Genomic DNA, 17,371 nt, shown 5'->3' on the forward strand with positions numbered 1-17,371 from the left:
AATGTTCTACTGCCCTAGAGTTCCTACCCTGAGGTCATCTATAGAGGGCTTCCTGTGCACCCACATTGAGTCCAGCATGTTACTATGCCTCTCTGCTTCTCCTTCCCATGATGACCCAGGAGTTTCTCTAAGACATGTATGAGAAATACAGGATAGTTAGGGAGCAGATAAACAAAGAGGGTCAGGGTCCACTGCTTAAATGCTAAGTGGGACAATGTCAGCAGCAACAACCTCAGATGCGGAAACAAAGGTTGGACTCCAAGAACTGCTAGGAGATGCTCTTTAGAGAAAGTCTAAGAACATAGACCCTCTCCCCATACAAAGAAATCAAAGAAAGAGAAGAGAGGGCCAGAAAGCTAAGGTCTGTGAAGGAAAACTTTAAAACTGGTACCCTGGTCCTCTTCCTTCTCTTCTGCTCTACCTGTCCCTCTCTCCACTTCCCATCCTCCACTCCCTTCTTTCTTCTATTTTCTTCCCCTTCTCCTCTGATTCCATGCTATATTTAGTCCCAACATATTAAAATTTAGATTTTTCTGCCTGTCCACCAGCTCTTCCTCACTCCCTACAAGACAGTTTTCCCCCCACATTTTGAGTGTTGGATTCTCCATTAATGTTGTGAAGTTTATGATTTAGAGTCTCTGCCTTCCAGGCCTACTTTCCATTACAATGTTCTTTTCAAGTAGAGCTTCTTTCCATTATTTCTAGTTTGGGTTTATTCTGCCCTTTGTTCCTTTGGACTTCTACTCTCTAAGTCTTACCATAAAACAGAAGGTTCTGATATTAATCCCTCTCGCGTGCTGCCTGTGAGTATTAAATTTACTATCAGACCCACCTGTTACCCTCTGGTTGGCTAGTTCTGCAAAGCAAATTATTACAAACAAATCACTTAAGCAACTAAAACTTTCTCGGTTTTCGAAGCAAAAAGTCCCAGATGGAAGTGCTGGCATATGTCTGCAGGCCCCGAGGGAAAATCTGCTGGAAGCTTCTATCCTAATATCTGGCATTCTGATTCCTCAGTCTTCTAATGCGTGACTCAAATCTCTGCCTCTGTCTTCCTCCATATTCATGTGTCTAAATTTTCTGATTCTTGTAACGATACCATTGTATTGGATTAGAGACATTTATCAACCTATACTTGATACCAATCTGGAAAGACTATATTTCCAAATAAGGGCATTTCCAAGTTCCAGGTTGTGCAGGGAACCCCCTTGAACCCAGCTGACACCTCTATATAAACTGTTTCCTACAACTGGAGAATTAGTCTTTGAATTGACAGTATTCTAACAAACTAAGGTACAAAAAACAAACTTCCGTTCATCAAAAGCGTCTCTCCTTTTTTTCCGTTAACCCACAAAACTTTCTTCTGGTCATGGAAGTCCTTGTACATTTACCTCACTCAGATCCTACCTATTCCACCATGACCAGGTCAAACCAGGTCATTATGAGGACACCCATGTAACTGTGCCATGGGGCATCCCAATAAGCACTGCCTCATTTGAGTCTACATAATAATCCACAGGAAAACTGAGAAGTGAGGACTGGGAACGATCTGGCCACATTGACTCAGCATAATGAAAATCTTTCAATATTGTAAAACATTAAGTCTGAATTGTGAATTAAACTGTTAAAGTATAGCTACTCTCTTTAACTATCACAGTAAAAAAAAATGTTTGCAATGAGTTAGTAGACTAGTTAATGGCTAACAGTTAATTGCTCCTCAGAACTGTAGGAGTGTCTTCAAAACTGTGTTTTAGAAGAATGATAGCCACTTATTTGGGAATGTAAATAATTATGTTAAACAAAATAAGGCAGACTTGGAAATCAAAGGCATTTTTGAAAATACAGATTGATGTGAACATTTCAAGGAAGGACTATCACAATTCACATAAGTATTAAACTCTTTCCAAGGACTATGAAGGACTTCACAGATAATGTGGTATTAATTATAATTATATGTTTAGAAAAGTAAATATTAAGAAGCTGACAGCAGGAGAGATTTGCTTCTGGTAACTGGATTATATTGTACCCTGCAATTGAAACTCATCTCGGGAACAAAATGAATCTGGGTGACTGTGGTCATTTTCTAAACATTTTTCTCCATTTCCAAATAGTCATACATTTCTCAAGTCTGATTTGGAAAGAGAAAATTAAAAATATCTATAAAATTCTTGAAATGTTTTTGTGATTTTTAATAAAAAGCATTCAACATGTTAAACAAGGAGAATAACATAACTTCTTGCTTATTATTTCTCTTAAAATCAATGTTTATTCTGCCTGAACAAACTGTTTAATGTTACTTAAAACAATTTGACAACATTCTGAAATATTTTTCTTTCTCTCTATATCAACAGAAGGGAAGACTCTAAAAAGAAAACTAGAAATATCTAGTTGTATGGCCGAATTTTAGTTCAAAATACTCTGGCTCTTAGCTCTGTGGTTGAATAGATATCCCTCATGAAGCATTCTATATCTAAGCAATAATAGTCCACACAATTACACAGTTACAAAGCCATTCATTGCTCACAAGATTAGAAGTGGATTATTTGCACAGGTAATTATAATGGGTTGTGGACTCACCAAAGGTTATTTTGAAATGGCCTGTGGAAAGACACCATTTCCCATCACTCACTTAGAAATTACTCCCTCAATTCTCTTAGACACTTGCCAGTGGTTTTTCTAAAAGGCAACACAAACACAAGAAATGGGTCTTGAATATAATTTTAATACATAAAGAAGAATTACAGCATGGATTTTACAATGAACAAATTGTGCTTTTTGTAGTCTGAACACAGAAGAAGGGGTAGGCATATGGCAAAGGCCACCTTTCTCCAATACAAAAGTTATTAAATCTACTGGAGTTGGCTAAAGGAAGCCATAATTACTTTCAAATGGAAAAAAGCCACAAATTTCCTTTCTCTTGCCTTACACATCATTTTCTTATCCCAAGTTACATATTTTCAACTTCATCACACATCAGAATGTCAGGTCAAACCCCTACCCTAAGCATATTAAAATTCTTTCCTACTCCTGAACCTGTGGCACGAACAAGACTACTATTCCAGCATCGTGATTCTTTTGTAATTGGCTCGTGGCTTTCCTATCTGTTGTTTTTCAGTGTCAACATGAACCACTGTAAGCATGCATGTTGCATAGTTTAGCTGTCATCAAGAAACAGCTAAGACTGCTTGTCCCATTGAATATTTCCACTGAGCATCGCCATTGTTTCTCTGCTAATTCTGAAGTGTCAGCCCTAACAAAAGGAGACACTGAGAAGATAAAGGGACATGACCCAGTTTCCCCAGCCCAGATCTTCAGTTCATTTAACCAACACCTTACTGCTCCTCAATGCAATATGCAAAAACATCTAACATGAGTTTTTTTAAGGTTTTATTTTATTATTTTAAATTCTGTATATATGATTATTTGTGGACATCCATTTGTTCACCTAAAGCCAGAAGGGGTATCAGGTCTCCTGGAGCTCAAGTTAGAGGTGGTTGTGAGCCACCTGACACAAGTATTCTTAACCACTGATACGTCTCGTCAGCCCCAGGAAAAGTGACTAAAATTACTTGCACAAATGCTATCTTTTGCTGTATGTTGCTTGTGTTTGTGATCTCAGAACTTGAGAGACTGAAGGCAGGAGGCCAACCTTGGATATGTAAGTTCTAGATGAGCCTGGGCTACAATAAGAGACCTTGTCTGGAAATCAGCATGGAGAATCCTCAAAAAGCTAAAAATGAATCTACCACATGACACAGTTCTACCACTCCTTGGCAACATGACCCTTGGCAACAGCTATTCTCCTCCTTGCAATATGCCCAAAGGACTCAACATCCTGCTCCACTGACACCTGCCCAGCAATGTTTATGCCCTAGTCACAAGAGTTAGAAAATGGAAAGCAACCTAAATGTTCTTCAAAAACCAATAGCTAATAAAAATGTGGTACATATACATGGAATCGTATTCAGCTGTAAAAAAAAAAATTAATTCATGAAATCTAAAAGAGATGTTGAGTGAGGTAAACCAGACTCAGAAAGTCAAATACCACATGTTCTCTCTCATCTATGTCTTCTAGCTCCAAATCTTCAAATGAGAATGTACAACATGGAGTAAGCACAGAAACCAGGAAAGTATAAAGGAACCATCCGAGGTCCTTGAGAGTGGAATAGCAAGCAATATAAAATGGAAAACAGAAAAGCAGGCAAGAGATCTCTAACTACTAAGTGGGGAGGGAGGTCAGTAAAGAGGGATGTAGCAGCCACAAATAATACCAAGGTTTTTAATCTATTGGTACCAATCTACACAGGGTAAAATCTCACTAACATCTCTATCTCTATCAATCTATAAAAGTTGTGGTTCCAATTCAATTATAAACCAAGCTGGCTTTGGAGACGGAATTGGCTCACTCCTTCTCTAAACCCAAGCATATTGCTAAAAGAAAAGGTTGAGAGATTCTTCAGTCCCATATCAGAAGAGCCCTCTGGTGTGGGACAGAAGGAAACCAATAAAAAGGGACCATTGTCTTCAAGATTCTAATTCTCTTCAATGTTTACTCTTGATTTCTTGGAATCCTTTCTTACATATCATGTCATCTTTAAATTCAAACTTTCCATTTTGATAAAAAACAAGTTTTTCCAATAGCAATCTCAGAAGTCTCCAGAAGGAAGATGGGGCCCCAACAACAACTCTACCCAATCCAGAATGATGCCATGGTAATCATCATCATATCACACTTCTTGTCAGAATTTCAGACAATCTTACTCATTACTCTGAGACTTGCTACAGAAGCTACAGTTAGTCTAACTGAGATTTAACTATCTGAGCTTTCTTACAGTACCCAACAGAGATAACATCACCCCTAAACAGCAGGAAGCAATTCTAAGAAAATGACGCTCCTTCTCCCTAAGGTTTCACATTTCTCAGGGTTAGGGATGATGGTTATAGGGTTGGGGGTGAAAGAAAATATTCAACTCAGTATTCTCCCTAAGAAAAGGAAATGTGTCTCAAAAAAAGGGAAAAGAAGAAATGGAATGGATAGGTATAAGATATTATGGTAGATTATTGTATATACTAGTAAACAAATTTAGTAAAATAGCAGCCTTAGATAATTTGCACTGTAATTTGCACTGTTATGTGCTGTGGGATGTTCTGTATGGCAAATGTGTTGCTGATTAGTCAATAAATAAAACACTGACTGGCCATTGGCTAGGCAGGAAGTGTAGGCGGGACAAGGAGGAGAATAAAGCTGGGAAGTGGAAGGCTGAGTCAGAGAGACACTGCCAGCCGCCACGATGACAAACAGCATGTGAAGATGCCAGTAAGCTACGAGCCATGTGGCAAGGTATAGATTAATGGAAATGGATTAATTTAAGCTGTAAGAACAGTTAGCAAGAAGCCTGCCACGGCCATACAGTTTGTAACCAATATAAGTCTCTGTGTTTACTTGGTCGGGTTTGAGCGGCTGTGGGACTGAAAGGTGAGAGAGATTTGTCCTGACTGTGGGCCAGGCAGGAAAACTCAAGCTACAGTTATGGATTCTTATATGTTGATACAAATGTATACTATTTTTATATTCATGTTTAAGATAATTTGTATATTGGTACAAATACAGAACTATATTTGTTATAATGTACATATATTCCTACTCTTATTTGAAATATTTGTATATTGATACAAATGTAAATTTATATCTGTCATACTGTATGTATATTCTACTTCTGTTTAGAATATTCTATATATTGATATATATTTAAGATTATTATCATATTGCATATTGCACTATACATTCCTACCTCTGTTATAAATATCTTGTGTATTGTCATAATTTTGAAGTCATCGTCCTTTACTGTACATTTGTTTATAGACTGTTTACCTTGTTTACATGAAGCCTCAGTCCTTAGGTTATTTAGGTAGATAAGACTTATAGATTTATAGTCACCTATGCTTGTCATCTCTATAGTTACGTTAGTTAGGTTATTCAGATTTACATATACATAGGTTGGATGGACAGGTAATCTTCAAACACTTCATAGACCTAGAGATTATGGCATTTAAATAACTTAGAATTCTGTTGATGTGAGACACAATTGCTCCTGGCAGCACCAATTTGATCCTGAGAAAATATTGGGCTTCTAAGACATTCCCATTTGGAAGTTTGTCTTCTTGGCACAAAATGGCCTACTGGGAAAAGAACTACCCTTGCCTCAACTGCTGACAATACGAGTGCTGTCCTTCTGGACAAGTGGGACACAAGGAAAAGTGACTTCTGAACTCTGCCAAGACAGGGTAAGATGGTCTTTCAGAATTCCTGCTTCTGAAAGTGGTCTGTCAGATACTCTAGGCCTGTAGCCAATTTGAATGCACCAACAATGCTGAGAAACATTAGGTGACTGTCTAGGCTGCCAGCTGTCTCTGTCTACTCTTGCAAGATTCCCAAAAGTTGCTTACATCCATCTTCCATTTCTCAGGTACCATTAAATTCCTTCTCAGGTCTTTGATGAGATTGAAGACTAGCAGTTATAGTTACAACTTAGTGTATATATATATATATATATATATATATATATATATATATATCATCTTAGATAGAACATATTAAGTATTAGATTCAGGTTCTTTAGGATAGGACACCTTTTGGAATGATCTTTGTAACATGCCATTCACCTACGCTCTAGACTTCTCTGGATTTTAGTATGTGTTTCTTGCTTCATATTGTTCACATTGGTTGTAGTTCCATCTTATCTAGGCCATTATCCTTCATTACTCCTGAACAATATTTAATAACCATTCCTTTGTATATAGTCTTGTATTAGGTTAGAACTTTCTTATTTAGACAAAAGGGGGAGATGTAGTGGGTAGCCATTCCAGCTTTGATCTGGAAGTTCCAACCCCCATTGAGGTTTTGGTAACTGTCATGCCTATAAGGCAGGGCCAAGAGAGGGCCCTGAAGACCCGAGATCCAGATGGGCCAGCTCTCTTGGTTCCTGGACCCTGGATGCTGGAGGTAGACCGAGTAGAGTTCTCCAGAGAACACTGCCGGACTGCGCTTCACCTTTCCCAGACCCTGTAACCTATCCCTTCACTTGTAAGTTACCCCACAAAATAAACCTCCCTTTTAACTATGTGGAGTGGCCTTAATAATTTCACCAATACCCAAGAAATCACATTATTTTACATTTACATAAAGTTATATATAATATATATAAGTGCATATGTATAAATATGTATAGCTTAAATGAGGCTATGCCACTTGAGCTGTGACAATGCTTCCCACAAGAGCCATAAACTAATAAAAACTTGTACCAGGTACTAAACCTTCTTTTAAGTGATCAGACAGGGCAGTCCAAATGACTCTCAAAACAATATAGGCTGTCATTGCTGTACTTGGATGCTTCTCAGATGTTTAAAGTAAGTTCATATTGCTGAAGACACAGCATACTTAGGACATAGGGCCTGAATTATTCCAGCTGGATCTAACTTTAAAGCTTCCTTCCTACATTCTAGGTTCCATAGTACCAGAAAGTACTATGCAGTCTACCAAAGGAGAGGAACAAATAATAGTCTTACCCAGGTATATGTAGTGTGTAGCTGTTCCAGCTTTGACCTGGAATTACTACCCCCCAGTGAGGCTTCCAGTAACTGTCATGCCTACCTATGACCTGCCCCTGAGGCGGGGCCAAGGTGGGAGCCCTTAAGACCCGAAATCCTGATGGGCCAGCTCTCTTGGTTCCTAGTGATCCTGGATGCTGGATGTAGACCAAGCAGAGTTCTCTAGAGAGCACCACTGGACTGCACTCCACCTCTCCTGGATCCTGTAACCAACCCCTTAACTAGCTGTAAGGTACCCTTCAAAATAAACTTCCTTTTTTCTTAGACTATGTGGAGCTGCCTTAATAAATTCCCCAATAGGTATGTAACACCTGTGAACCAGAACAATGACAAGCATGGAAAGATAGCCGTAAAGGTGTAACAGTGGCACTCACATGTTGATAGCAATTAACATTTGTCAAAGTTGACTTAAAGTCCACTGAACAGATGAGAAATCAAGCTTATACTGGAAACCTAGCCAGCTACCTGGGACTAGTAAAGTCATGGATCTTAGAAGAGAATCTACTACTGCAACTTAACCCAGCATAACTCCTTAACTACATTCTAAATATTATCCTTGTACCCCCAGGTAAGTATAGTTATTACCCCTCATCAAAGAAGCTTTTCTTATCTCTCTGTTCCTCCCCACTCCAGAGATATCCACTTCTTCTTATTGAGACAGGATGAAGGTCAGAGTGAACAGATTTGATTATATTGGGCCCCTGGTCACAAGGGCTACTTTCAACTATGGTAAAGTAGACATTGTTGCCAGCGAAGACCCCTTCATTAACTTCAACTACATGGTCTACATATTTCAATATGACTCTACTTATGGAAAGTTCCATAGCACAGTCAAGGCTGAGAACAGGAAACTTCTCATCAATGGTAAGGTCATTTTCATCTTCCAGAAGGGATATCCCAATATCACATGGGGAGATGCTGGTACTGAGAATGCTTTAAAGTCTACTGGCATCTTCAACACCAAGAAAAAGGCCAGGGACCACTTGAATGCTGAAGCCAAAATCATCATCATCTTGTCCTCTTCTATTTATGGCCTCATGTTTGTAATGGGCATGAACCATGAACCACAAAAACCATTACAGCTCATGTAAGACTGTCAGCAATGCTTCTTGCACCACTAATCTCTTGGCACTCCTGGCTAAGATCATCTATGAAAACTTTGGCAACATAGAGGAACTCATGAACACAGTCCTTATCATAACTACCAACCCAAAAGACTGTAGACAGCCCCTCTAGGAAGCTGTGGTGTGATGGCCATTGGCCTGGCCAGAGTGTCATTCCCACATCCACAGGCACTACCAAGGCTATGTGCATTGTCATCCCAGAGCTGAATGGGGTATTCACTTACATGGCCTTCTATATTCCTACCCCCAATCTGTCTGTATCAGATCTGACTTGCTGCCTACAGAAAGCTGTCAAGTACAATTACATCAAGAAGGAGGTAAAGCATGTATCAGAGGGACCACTAAAGGGCATCCTGGACTATACTGAGGACCAAGTTGTCTCCTTAAACTTTAACAGTGATACCAACTTTTCTACCTTTTATGCTGGGGCTGTCATTGCTCTCAACAATTTTGTTGACCTCATTTCCTAGTATGACAATGAATGTGGCTACAGCAACAAGGTCATGGACCCCATTGCCTACATGGCCTCCAAGTGTAAGAAGCCCTGGACCACACACACCTAACAAGAACTTGAGAAGAGAGGGGCCCTTGGCTGGTGATGAGTTTCTGTCCATCACTCAGACTCCTTTCACAATTTCTATCCCATAACCATAGAAGAAGGGGGAAAGCCTAGGGAGCACTACTCTCTTTAATACCGTCAATAAAGTTCACAGACCCCGGCCTCCTTCACCACACACAAATATTCTATATATAGTAAATGCCAACTGTGCAAAAAGTAATGGATTGTAGGGAGCACAGTCACAATAGATACATCTGTATCACAGTTCCTCTATCTATGGCTCAGGACACACCACAAATGAGACAACAGACAGATTGTTAAGAGCCAGAATACCAGGAAGTCTGTGACTGCCTCTCTTAGAAATGGCTGAATAAACAAGACATGGATAATGATAGTACAAATAGACATGCTAACATAGAAGGGGAAAGAAATCTTTCAGGTTCCCACCCTTAGACAAAGAACTACAGGCAACTAATGACTGCTGAGATAGGGAGAATTAGTATCTCCCAGGGATGAGCATGCTGATTGGTTATCTAATTCAAAGTGGCCAACCTTGAAACCATACACACAAATAATAAAAGTAGATCTAGGTTGTATTTTTATATTTGTCCGTATATATATAACAATAATAAATCAAAGGGAAAAGGCCTAATTAATTTGAGAGTGGAAGGGACTTGGGAGGGGTTGGAGGAAGAGTACATGAGAGAAGAAAAGAGGAAAGTGATATAATTATATTTTAATTAAAAATATAAAATAAAAGGGAAAAATGAAAACACCAGTGTATTTTTAATTTGAAATATCCAAAAAGCAAAAATAAAATTTCAGAATTAAAACAAAGTTTTTATTTTTGTGAAATAAACTTCATGGAAAACTCATATTTCCCTGTGAAGATTTAGTCAGCCTATAAGCTTGCATTTCATTTGGGGATTTGGTGGTATAGCCATTCTAACATTGATCCTTAGCCCTAATCCCACAGACAAGCAACACAGAGAATTAAATGTCAACTATACTTTCTAAAAATGTGAGGATATTTCCAGTATACTTTTATCTTGATTTCAAATATTTTCATTCCCTACAAAGAGGCTGGGATAAAATGCATGAGATGATCTAAGCAGTATGCACTTGAACTCCTTTTTGTTCATACCATTACTTTAAGACCCAGAGCAACAGCCAAGCAGAAACTTACATTCACCTTTCTTTGTAATGATCCCTAACCAAATCCTCTGCTCCCTTCAGCTGACAGGAAGAATCCAGTCTTGGGGGCACAGTTACCAGCATAGCTGTCTGCCTCACCCAACCTTTGGTTGATGCCAGTTTCATTTTTGATCTCTTCTCTGTCAAATGTTTCCTGAACTGACAGAGAAATGCTTCTGTTAATATAACCCTGAGGATCTTTTCCATGTCCAAAGTCTATAACCTAAAATTAGCCTACTCCTGGCTTTAAATCCTCACACTTTGGCTCTTTCCTCTTAAGCTGGCCCCTTTCTTGAATAACCAATGAGTGCCAAACCCAAATTAGGCATTTTTCAGAGCTGCAAAATACACTTCCACTTCTGAGCCACTGGCAGTCACCTTAGTTCCTCCCTCACTGCTGTGAACTCCTCCAGGTAAGCACATTCAGAAAGCGCTTGGATTCATTCTGTTGTTCATATTTTCAAACATTTTCCCAAGTCCAACCCTCATAAAATGTTTCATCACATAACCCCAAAAACCCCCATGGGAGGATGTGCTGCCGGAGCTACATAGTGAAACCCTGTCTTGAAAAAAAAAACAAAAAACACAAAAATAATCTATTTCTGAAACCACCACATACCTTGACTGCAAGGTATAGAGAAAACAATCTGGAGCTGAACTAGAATCTTCCTTTCTATTGGCTAGCTTTTGTAGTGCCAGGTGTTATTCAGGCTACTGGGGGAGAAAGGTATCAATGTCTTACCCAGCTATGAACTCTACAAACTGCAACACCAACCAGTCACTCAAAAATGTGCTCACTGGTGCAATAATAACATGACTATTAAGGAGGTAAACAATTTTTTCTAAATTGGATTTGAGGTCCGAGGCACAAGACGAAATACATGCTTAGTACTGTAAATTTGGTCAAAACCCCATGGCTGAGAAGATCATAGGCTCTAAGGGGAACTCACTACTATTATTTTGCTAAATTGACCTAGCACCAAACTGCAGTCTAAAACACTGATGTTTACACCCATATGCAAATACTACTCTCATCCTTAATCAGAGAAGCTTCTCTTTGCTGTGAACGATGACAAATGCAAAGGAGACTCATGACTACTCAAGATGCTTAAACTAAGTTATGGCTGGGTGTTCAGACCTAAAGCAGACATTTATACTAACCCTCTAAGGCTTGGGGAATATCATGGAAGAGAGAGTGGAAAGATTAAAGCCAGAATAAAGGAAGAAGGGGTTTGAAATGCTATCTTCAGGGCTTGATGCAGCCATTACAAATATTATGTCACAGCAGTGGTACTGTACCTGCACAAGACAGGGCTTATAAATAACCAATCATAAATTGAGAAAGGCTCGTGTGGCCCTACCCCTTCATGCTGAACTTTGGCAACTAACTGATGGCTTCTAGAGAAAGAACAGCCGTTGTTCACAAGGTCCCAAAGGATGGTGCCAAACCCAAAGCCACACAGACAGTACTGACTAAAACCAGTGGGTCACAAAACAAAAAGGCATACACATAGGGGAGAAACTTATAAGGAAAGAGAAGAGGATGAAATTAGTGGGAGGGAAAGAAGAGAGGATGATTGGGCAGAATAAACAGAGTGCACCATACACAGGTATGAAAGAGTCAAAGAATGGATTAAATCAATAAAAAAGAAAGATAAATGAATTTGAACTTATTAAAATAAGAACTCAGTTGGGGTTGTAGCTAGCTCAGTGGTAGAGTAGCTTGCCTTGCACACACAAGGCCCCAGGTTTGGTTCCTAGCACCAAAATAAATATAAATAAGTAATAAATACATAAATAAATTTCTTTTAAGACTTAATTACAGCCCCCAACCTATTAAATAATACTACAAAAACTCAATTAGGTTATTATTTACTCCAGTAATCTGATTTATATGCCTTATTTAATAAGTTATAAATATCTGATTCCTAGTTTGAGCTCTAGAAGTTTTCCCCCCGAGTCTTTAGAATAGTTGTGTGTGTGTGTGTGTGTGTGTGTGTGTGTGTGTGTGTGTGTGTGTGTACATATGCCTGTACATACGTGAGAGCCACAGTGTGTGTGTAGAGGTCAACAGATAACTTGCAGGAGCTGGTGATCTCCTTTTATCACGCGAGTCCTAGAAGTCAATCTCTAGTTGCAGGATGACTGACACACTCCACTGGCCCAAAACCAGTGAGTACAAAAGAAACGTATGTGTGACTAATACAGAAATTCTAATCATTAAAGAAAAAGATTAACAGAATGAGTGACTACCCTAATGCCCCTCTCCCTCAGTATTTCATAAGACATCTGTCAAAACCCTAGACATAAAATAGCTGTCCCACTGTGTTTGATGTTGATCTGACATTTAAAGAACACTTGCAGTGTCCAGATTCTCCTTGAGTACTTACCAGATGTTCATAGATGTAGTCGGAGCTTTTTTGTGTCCCGGCATGCCGGTGGTCAGAATAAATCTCTCCCACTTGCATCCCCCAAGTAAACACACACAGAGGCTTATATTAATTATAACTGCATGGCTATGGCTCAAGCTTTTGCTAGCTCTTATATCTTAAGTTAGCCCATAACTATTAATCTATGTATCGCCACATTTCGGTGGCTTTACTTGAGTCCCATTACATGTTACTCCTTGGACGCTGACTGGCATCTTTCTCACCTTCTTCCTGTCTCTCTCTTTGAATTTCCTGCCTGCCTCTAAGCTGCCTTGCCATAAGCTAAATGACTTTATTAATCAACCAATTAGAACAACACAAATTCACAGCGTACAGAAAGACATTCCCCCATCACATAGACTATAATTTGAGTGTACTAAATATCAAAAAACCAAAAGCCTGATAAGCTCATTGTGTAACAATGATGAGATCAAATTAAAATTCAATGATTATGAAATATATTTTGAAATTAGTGTTTAGAAATTGAACATTTCATATGTAAATAGTCCATGAAACAAAGAAAAAAAGAAAACATTCAAACTGAATAATAATTTTTAAAAAAGAGGATACCTTTTTTACCTGAGTAAAGTCGAAGTAATATTTAAAAGAAAATGTATATTTTTATGCCTCTATCTGAAAATTTTTAAGTTTTAATATCTTTTTATTTTGATAGCATTGAGAGAACAAGAAAACCATATAACTCCTTGATAGAAGTAAGAGAAATACATTTAATATCTATTTCTAATTTTTCATTCCCAATAGATTTCTTTAATATGTTTTTAATTGAAATGCAATTGTATCACTTTTCCCCCTTTTTTCCTCCCCCAGGTCCTTCCATGCTTCCTGACTCTCAAGTTAATAGGCTTTGTCTTTGGTTATTGGATTATTATTGTCACTTACATGTATGTGTTTATGTATATAGCTACAACCTGCTGGGTCTGGATTTTTGTTTGTTTGTTTGTTTGTGTTCATATGTCTTCAGGGCTGACCACTCTGCATTAGACAGCCAATAAAAGGGCTCATCCCAAGAAGAGGCAAAGTATCCTTCCAACTCTCACAAGTTGCCTGTAGTTCTTTGTCTAGGTGTGGGATCCTGTAAAACTTTTCCCCCTTCCATGTTAATATGTGGCTAGAGGTTTTCTCAGCCACTTGTAAACACACAGAGGCTTATATTAATTACAAACTGTATGGCCTATGGCTCAGGCTCATTATCAACTAGCTCTTATAACTTAATTCAACCCATTCCTGTTCATCTATGTTTCGCCACGTGGCTTCATGGCATTATCTGCTCTCTCACATCTTGCGTCTCCTGGCAATGGCTCGCAGCTTCTCCTCACTCCACCCTTCTTCACCTCCCTCTTCAGTCTGAATGTACTGCCTAACCTATTCTGCCTCGCCATTGGCCAAACAGCTTTATTTATCAGCCAATGACAGCAGCATATATTCACAGTGTACAGAAAGCCATCTCACAGCATTAACTTGTCTATTGATGTTGCACCTGTTCTGCCTTGTTTTTGCAGCCACTTCTAGAAGAGACTATTTCTCAGCAAATTTCCTGGTGTTCTGGTGTTTGTAATCTTTTTGCCCCCTCAACCAGGCTGTTCCAGGAGCCACAGACAGAGGAGCTATGCTGGAGGTGTGTCCTTTGGGGCTGGGCTCCCTCTGTCTGTGCATCTCTGCATTGTGTCCATTATGGGTTTTGTGATGGACTCTGAGTGCTGTAAAGAGAGGCTTCTTCTTTTTATGCATTCTTATTTACATTTTTTCATATAATGTATTTCAATCATTTTCCCTCCGCCAATTCCTCCCAGATCCTCTTAACCTCCTACCCACCCAACTTCAAATTTTCTCTCTCAGAAAGAAAGGAAAAAAACAAGAACGAAATCCAGACAAATAAACTTAAAAAAGGAGGAAGAAGAGGAGGAGGAGGAAGAGGAGGAGGAGGGGGAGGAAAGACATTTCATAAATCATCTTGGTGAGGGATGGTAGCGATACTTATTTAGGAAACGTGGGTCCTGCACAAAGAAGGTTTGTGGACTCTATGGTTTTTTTCTTAAATTCTCAAAAAATGAGGAAATTAGGGACTTTTTGCTGTATCAATGTAGCACATAGCTAACCTCAAACCTAAGAGATTTTGAATGCATTTGCCTTGCATTTGCCACATTTAACACTTTCTATTCCACCCTATCCTTAAAGTTTAATAAGAAACGTAAGGCAAAGAGAAAAGAGAGAGCATATAATTTGGAACAATCAAAAGAAGTACCTTAAAGAACTTTCAAAACCAGCTGTAATTAAATATCATTTCATGTCCACTAGATTGGCTAAAATAAATAAAGTCAACAAAACAAGCATTAATTGTGGATACTGAGCCATGGGAACAGTCATTCACTGTGGGAAGAGTATGAATTGATAGAACATTTTGGAAAATCATTGTTATTTTTCTGTAAATACCACAATAAATGAAAACATGTGTTACCAAAAAATACTTGTACGAGAACAAGAAATGGCAATTTTCAAAATTACCAAATCTAATGTCCAGATGTCATCAACAGGAGGGCAAAAAATGTAGCATATTCATAATAATAATAAAGTATTATTAATTGAAAATTGTAATTATTGCTTTTTCCCCCTAGCACTGCCAGGCCTGCAGGTCTGTATGGAGCTGTGATTGAGAGTTTCTGTTCCACAGGATGAGGTTTGTGAAAGTTGTCAGGAATAACACCTACTTCAAGAGATACCAAGTAAGATTTAGAAGGCAGTAAGGGGGTAAAACTGACTCCTATGCTTGGAAACGATTGGTGATTCAGGACAAAAATAAGTACAAAACAGTCAAATGCAGAGTGATAGTTCATGTAACTAACAGAGACATCATCTGCCAGATAGCGTGTGCCCGTATAGAAGGGGATATGACAGTCTGTGCACACGAACTGCCAAAATGCAGTGTGAAAGTTGGCCTGACAAATTATGCTACAGCCTGTTGTACTGGCCTGCTGCTGGCCCGCAGGCTTCTCAGTAGGTTTGGCATGGACAAGATCTATGAAGGCCAAGCGGAGGTGACTGGAGATGAACACAATGTGGAAAGCATTGATGGTCAGCCTGGTACCTGCGCTTGCTATTTGGACGCAGGTCTCGCCCGAACTACAACTGGCATTAAAGTTTTTGGAGCTCTAAGGGAGCTGTGGATGGAGGCTTCTCTATAGTACCAAACGATTCCCTGGTTATGATTCCAACGCACAAGTACATCGTAAGCACAGCATGGGTCCAAGTGTCGCAGACTACCTGCGTTACCTAATGGAGGGAGATGAAAATGCTTATAGGAAATTTCTCTCAGTTAATAAAGAACAACGTGACTCCAGACACGATGGAGGCCATGCATAAGAAAGCTCATGGTGCTTCAAGAGAGAATCCAGCCTATGAGAAGCTTGAGAGAGAAGTGAAGAGATGGAACTGCCCAAAAACATCGTTGCCCAGAAGAAAGATCCAAACAAGGCAAGCTTCCTCAGAGCTCAGGAACAGGTTGCTGAGAACTAAAGCAATTTTTATGAAGATTTTTTTTATAAAGATAATAAACCTAATGACCAAGCAGATAAAAAATGTTATGAATCATAAATATAAGTATTTATGAATATGTTATATTATAAATATTTATAAAGTATTGTTATAAATAAATATGTTATTATAAATATAAATACAAATTCATAATAAAAGTACTTTAACCAAAACAAAAAACTGTTGACAAACAACAACATGAGCAAACTTCTAAATTACTGTGCAGAGTAGAAGAAACCAGACATAAGAAAGGTATACTATATACCAATTTATGTGAAATTCACAGTCAAAATAAATCCGCAGTAAAGAAACCAAACAACAGTTGCCTATGGGAAGAAGTGATTGGAAAATTTCTAAGATGAAAGAAAAGTTGCATTTCTTCAAGATGTGGTTGTATTAATCAAAACTTATTGAACTGTATGCTTAACATCTGTTCATTGCACTGATAGAAATATTCCCTCTGTTATTAAAAAGATTTAAAAGAAAAATACTACAATTTATTTAGGAAAGTAGTGCCTTCCTCCATCAGTAATATCTTTACTTAACAACGATAGAAAGTTTCACTCAAACACAAATATAGGAACAATAGAATGATACCTAACCATTTTTAAATAATTACCAACTTTATCAAATAGCTTTGATAGTGAGAAAAAACATATTGTCATTCAAACAAGATTATTCATTGAGTTAAAAACACAGTCGGGAAGAACTTCACAGAGGGCTGATGGGATTATTGAGTAGTGGAAGGTGTTCACTGCACAAGACTGAAGAGCACATTTCAATCCCCAGAACCCACATAAAGGTGGAAAGAGAGAACCCACTCCACACAATGGCCTCTGATACACACACACACACACACACACACACACACACACACACACACACTATTTTTTACATTTCAAGAGCTT

At 38.6% G+C, this 17,371-nt stretch overlaps 2 pseudogenes; both read left to right on the forward strand.

The window, feature by feature from the left end:
* Nucleotides 1-8,270: 8,270 nt before the first annotated feature.
* Nucleotides 8,271-9,295, forward strand: LOC131904491 (glyceraldehyde-3-phosphate dehydrogenase-like; annotated as a pseudogene).
* Nucleotides 9,296-15,598: 6,303 nt separating this feature from the next.
* On the forward strand, nucleotides 15,599-16,445 carry LOC131904588 (large ribosomal subunit protein uL18-like; annotated as a pseudogene).
* The last annotated feature ends 926 nt before the right edge of the window (nucleotides 16,446-17,371 follow it).

Source organism: Peromyscus eremicus, chromosome 2 (genome assembly GCF_949786415.1).
Source record: "Peromyscus eremicus chromosome 2, PerEre_H2_v1, whole genome shotgun sequence".
NCBI lineage: Eukaryota > Metazoa > Chordata > Mammalia > Rodentia > Cricetidae > Peromyscus > Peromyscus eremicus.